At 39.1% G+C, this 6,481-nt stretch overlaps 1 non-coding gene across 1 annotated transcript; it reads left to right on the top strand.

Annotated features, from left to right (window-relative positions):
• Window positions 1–291: 291 nt before the first annotated feature.
• Window positions 292–406, top strand: LOC136739950 (U5 spliceosomal RNA). Its single transcript, XR_010813023.1, has one exon. It is a non-coding gene; the product is annotated as a U5 spliceosomal RNA (small nuclear RNA).
• Window positions 407–6,481: the final 6,075 nt, after the last annotated feature.

The raw sequence follows: 6,481 nt of genomic DNA, 5'->3' as shown, positions 1-6,481 counted from the left end.
TTTCACAGAGAGACATATACACACACACACACACACACACACACACACACACACACACACACACACACTTTCACACAGAGACAGGCACACACGTACAGACACACACACTAACTTTCACACAGAGACAGACACACACACACACACACACACACACACATACATACATACATATGGAAAAGAAACAATACTTTTATAAATCACAATAAGATGTAATAAAGTACAGAAAAACTAAATGTAAGAAAATGTGATCTTTAATACACACAAATATGTATGGCTGGTCGGATGCGTCTTGGACTCGGGTTCCTCTTCATTACGTATAACGCTTTTGCCTTTTGCTATAGCTTTCCGTGGAGGGGATCGTGGGTGAGTTTGTACCATTCTTGGGGGGCTCTGCCTTGTTGGGGCGGAGCTGTGATCCAGGTGAACAGCAGATCGGGCATAGGTGGGCATGTGGGCAGAGGAGTAGGAAGGCCGGTCAAGCAAATAAGCTTGCTAAGGTACGCAGCAGCAGCAAGCAGCCCCCCCATCCAGCCAGCCAGCCAGTCTGGCTGGCAGTGACTGAGTGGTTGACAGACGGCAAGCAACGGAATGTACGTGCTCTGTGATGTCATAGCAGTCAGCTGAGAGAGGCTCGTGATGTCATCGCTGAGCTGGCTGGCTGGCTGGCTCTGTGTGTGTGTGTGTCTGTGTCTGTCTGTTTTTCTGTTTGTCAGTCTGTCTGTCTGTCTGTCTCTCTCTCTCTCTCTCTCTCTCTCTCCCTCTCAATTCAATTCATTTGTATTGTCAAAGCAATTGGACATACATACATACATACATACATATATGTAGCGTAAGGTACACTTATACATTTCAATTAAAGAAGTGAATTCATAGTATCACCTTATCACGAATCCTGGAGTCTTGTAGAACTCAATTTCTGTAATAATTGGACGCAGACACCAATTCCAAAGATATAAATTGTCAAATTTATTTAAAAACAAAGACTAAATGTAGCACTACACTAATTATACAAAAGGGAAAAACTAATTAAAATTCAACTCTAGATCAACAAATCAAAGACAAATCACTTCCGTGACCAAATCAAAGACCATGGGATCACATAGGATAACACACAAATCGTTAAACAAAAAAGGTTATAAACGCATTGACTACAATACCGGTTAGTAATTCTAGGAATCACTAAGAAACAGTTGAAAGTGCTAAATTGCAGTTTCAGAAAATGAAAAAAAACAGTAACTGATGGGATATGTAGTACTTTATACTCGAGTGGTCTATGCGATTACACCCTGTTGGTGTTATTAAGAACGCCAAGTACCAGAATGCAGAGCGGGACTGTTTTTTGTGCCGTGACTTGTCGGGGGAAAAACGCGCAGAAAAAACGGACGAGAAGGTGAAGGTAGTATGGCGGTGATGCACGCGTTGGTGAAGTGGGAAAGCGGGGTCGACAAAGACTCTTACAGCGTGATTCCCACTGCTTGCTTTCGCAATTTTGATTTATTCAGCATTGCTGATGATGACGAAGAGACGACTCGAAACTTCAGAGCAGAGTGGAGAGACACGAACAAACCTCCAAAAGGTGGATGGCCTGTCCATGAAGCGCAGATCATTATGACTGGTAACAATGTTTATTTAAAAAAAAAACATTAAAGTCTTTACATGCTATTTGATATATACAATCACAGTATATTTGAAATGAATGTTTAAGTTATTAATGTGTTGTACTTCTAACATACTCTTATAACATGGTAGGTGGTGGTGAGGGCGCTAAAACTCGTCATACTTGACTGGCATTTGTAAGAACGATTTATTGTGTGTTGTGCTATACAATAAAATCCCCCAAATCACAAAATAAATTAAACCAGATATAATTTAACTTCAGTTTTGATTCAGTGTTGGCTGTTCATCTTAATTTGTATGGTCAAAGCACAGTATTTTTATGACAAATAAATATAATCCCCAAATATCTGTGGACATAATGCAGGGTTTTATTTATTTTATTTTTATTTTAGGAAAAGAAGGCGAACTAAGAAGAAAACTTAATGACCTAACAAAAATGCCCTGTCCTAAAATGAAGAGAGTACCTAAACCAAACAAAAAACTTCAAATTTCAGATGATAGTGACCTTGATGAACCACAGTTACCGGTGAGATAATTACTGCAAATATTAAATAAATGTATTGCAGGATTGTTTTTTTTTAATCATATTCATATATATATATATATTTTCATTTTAAACTCTTTTCCTCTCTGAATACAGCACAAAATAAGAAAGAAAACCGATGGAGCTTCAAGAATTAGATCCCGTCATATTCTACAGACATTTAAAGAGTCCAGTGAAGTTGAGCTACAGCAAAAAGTTAAGCAGCTCGAAAAGGAAAACACAAGACTTAAAAATGAAAACCAATGTCTTCGAAACCGTATGGTTGATGGTAAGTTTTTTTTATTTATAGCAAATAATTCCTTATCTTGATAAATGTTATTCTTCAGTAATTTAGATTCCAGAGTAATGTATTATAGTTGATCATACTGAAGTTATCTAGAACCACAATACAGACTCTTAATGTGCACTGTCTAATAGTTTAATAATACTGATTATTAAATAAAGTTTTCAACATAACTTCATAATCCTACATTAATGACTATATGCATTACATTAGACCTGGTAATTCTTGTATTTTATCTCTTTTATTTTTTTGTAGCTAATGTTAATGACCCACAAAAAGGTCAGTTTGCCAATAACATAGAGCAAGTCTCTCAAGTATAATTGCAGGCATTGATGGTTTTGTTTTCACTTTGTATTAAATATATTACTAGAAATGATTATCATTTAATACTAAGGTTTTTTTCTCCAGAGATTCCAGACCTTTTGGACAATCTGAAAAAAATTGTAACAAAAGCCACATTTATCAGCAATGAAGACAAAAGTGTGTCACCATCAAGTGGTTCTGACAGCCCCACAGCAAATTGTTCTGAATCTGACAAAGAATCACCAAAACAGGTATAACACTCTTGGTCTACAATATTACAAAGACAAGGTAAAAATATATATATTGAAAACAAATATTGGTTGTAAACAATCTAATGATGCTACATTATCAGTTATATTCATAGTTAAAGTTGATAATAAGAATGTAATTGAATTATGGGTGTCACAGATTCACTGACTTTATTATGTCTGTAAATTAATAAACTTAGAATTGAGACATACTGTGGTCTTTAATAACACATTTCTGTAACAAAATCACAGCCTTACTGATAATGTATTCCACTTAACATAATATAAGAATAGTTTGGGGATAAACTTGTTTTTTATTTACCATTGTCTTTTAGGTGGAAATATTCCCAGGCACTGGAGTTTACATTGACAAACTGTCCTGGATCCTTGCAGAGAGGTGCAGCACGAATACGTCATATGCAAGAACCCTGACGGTTGCTGTCTTTGACTTTCCAACATTACTAAAGAGCAATCTTCGTGGTGGTGGCAGCAAGAGAGATCCAACTTCGGAGACATTAAGATCCTCATTGATGTTATTGAGGATCATATACAGCTGCCTTCGGAAGGACACGACGTGTTTCAGTTGCGGGGCTTTGCAGCCCAGCGGGACCCTCTTAATGCCGGACATCAGCTGCCCGAGCCGGTGCGGATGAACGGAGGGACGTTAGACAGCGTTACCTTCCGGGCAGGAGCAGCGAGCGGCAACACCGGGGTGAAAGTGTCGTCTAACACTGTGCCATTAGCCACTAGCTGATTGAGCAGATCAGTGGTTTTTAAGAAGATAACAATGGCAGCAGACTTGATATTTTCACACCCTGCTACCTCCCCAACCGCTAACACACACTGCTCTAGGGGGCAGAACTGCACCGGAGCGATCTTGACTCCATGGCGTCGGGTCAGTTTTTCAAAAGACGCATTCAGGGGGTCCGACCCCCCGACCCGGGAAGAACTACCGGTACTCCCCCCTCCCCTCCCCTGTTCCCCCACAATAAGAAAAGCACTGAAAACAGAAGACAAAATAAACAAACTGAAAAAAGTAAAGCAACAAAAAAACGCAGCCAAAGGACAGAGCTCTCAGCAGCACTCCCGCTCACTGCAGACCCCTCCCACACACTCCCAGCTGAGAGAGAGAGAGAGAGAGAGAGAGTTAGTGTCTGTCTGTCTCTCTCTCTCTGTAGATGCATCATAGGGAACATATGTAACAATCTCTCTTTTTGTTTACCAAAAATGAGAATGAACGTATTTCAAGTGGGTGTTGCCTTGGTTGGAAACGTTTTAAGATTATTTATGAAGTGTAAAGTGGATTTGTCTCAGTTCTCCGTAGTTTTCAATGTATGTGCCATTCAGTAGCGTTCATGTTACAGATGTGCCCTATGCAGTGGTAGGGTCAATAAAATGTCAGTAAAACTTTATTTTAGCAATTATGGAGGGGAAGAACTGCAAATAGCGGGTCCCCACTAATTATCTAACTTACCAACAACGTTTCAAATTAGGTCTTGCGAAGCTGCCAAATAATGCTGTATAATCGTATGTGTCTTCATACACCGGCTGCTATAGTCTGATAGCTTTGATTATATATATATATATATTTTGTCTCGTGAACCACAAATGCTATTTGCTTGATTTTTACAGAGTATGTTATAAATACCATTGTTATGAAGCCTGACAAATTGTATGCTGTAATTATGAATATTTTCAAATCATTTGTTTGTTTTTCCTAACATGTTACAAATGTTCCCTATGTGAAAGATGCATTATATCTTAATAACGTCTAAACAATTAAAGATATACAGATTATTATTTTCGGTAAAGTTATAACACATTGCTATTAACTATGTGTGTCAGTAAAAGTTTAAAAAATCCTAATAATTTTTTATTGATCCTGCAAAATAGGTGTTTAGGGAACATTTGTAACATTAGGGTTACGATTTGCCATAGACGCGGAATGAGTTTGATTGTGATGTTAAATGGGGTTTAAAGACGCAGTCGCCTCGGTGCTGATTACTATTGCTGTGTTTCTCCACTTCTACTCCATGCTTGGGAACGCCCACATCCAGTGACGTCAAAACCGGTGGAAAAGCGGGCCGGTTCAAAAAAGATCAGCTGGATCCCAGGCCGAGCAGCAGCTCCGGCTCCATGTCGCTGGAAAAGCGCTAAGTGAGCTCACAGTGAGCTCAGTGTAATGTCTGCTCTGGTGAGCTCACAGTGTGACCTAGTCGTGAGTTCACGTCTTCACTGGGTAGTCCTTGACAACTTAATTGACTCAATTCTTGGGCTTAATTGGTCAAAATGACCATTGGTTGAAGGTACGCAGGGACTGATGTGTAGAGAGACTTATTAAACCTGCAGGATTGTGGTTTTCCCAGAACAGAATTAACCAGTGTAGCGTTATGTTGGGTGTATTCTGATAAGAGCATTTTAGCTCTGAGCTGAAGCACTGATCTAAAGAAGACCTCTCCCCCCCAAATTTATCAGATTTCCTTAACTCATCAGCATGTGAACTGGTTTACATCAAAGTGACAGTCTTGGGAGGATGGCACCGAGAATGGGCCAAATAGCTTGGAATCCCTGCTGTGAGATGTCTGGGGAAGGGGGCCTGTAGGAAATAAAAACTCTTTGAAATGGACGAGAGCCGAAATCCCGACACAGAGCTACGAACCCGTGCCAACCGGCATTTCCAAAAGATGGCATGGATTGACATCAGTCATAAATCAAGCCCCCCTCCAATAGGACACTGGGGGCTGAAACCGAAATCCAATCTCACAAACTAAAGAACCAATCACCTATTGATCTGACAGGGCTATAAAGGATAACGCACGGCATCTCTATCTCTCTCTCACCTAAACCAGTAACTCGCTGCCACAGCTCAACTTGTATCTCTGTTGCCAGAACCGGAACCAGAAACCAACTAAGTCTTTGCCAGCAACAGAAGGGTTAAACTGGGAGAAGGAGATTGAGCCGTAGGAAGAATTCTTTTAAAGGACTTTATTAAATAAAGAACTTTACAGACTGCACATGCCCACCTGTGCCCAGCCATCCAGCTGGACAATTGACTAAGTCGACTGAATACGAAAGTCATTTAAATAGCTATTTGAGTCTTAAGAAACTTGACCCTTGGAACGAACAGGGCCCTGCTTTCCTCAAAGACTTTGTCTTCAAGTTTGTGGTTAAAATACTTAATTTAATCCCTGTATTGTATGGAATAATAATAACAACTGTAAAACATAAGAGAAGGGCCTAATAATAAACACAATGCACAATAGACTAGAACCCTTAGAATATAATAATACGAACATCTTCATGATTAGTATGATTGTACTTTGGATAATATATTAATGCAAGTTGATAACATATTTTACAGAAAATGGGTTTTAGGAATTGTGACCAAAAAACTAAAATAATAGCTTCAGGGACCACTGCTCCTTTTATCAAGACCAATGTATAGCCCACTTTTCTTTTAAATTATGTTTAAAACAAAATTGAAGA

Source organism: Amia ocellicauda, unplaced genomic scaffold, assembly GCF_036373705.1.
Source record: "Amia ocellicauda isolate fAmiCal2 unplaced genomic scaffold, fAmiCal2.hap1 HAP1_SCAFFOLD_62, whole genome shotgun sequence".
Taxonomy (NCBI): Eukaryota; Metazoa; Chordata; class Actinopteri; order Amiiformes; family Amiidae; genus Amia; species Amia ocellicauda.
Note: the sequence above shows the minus strand (reverse complement) of the source record. Positions and strands in the feature narration are given on the sequence as shown.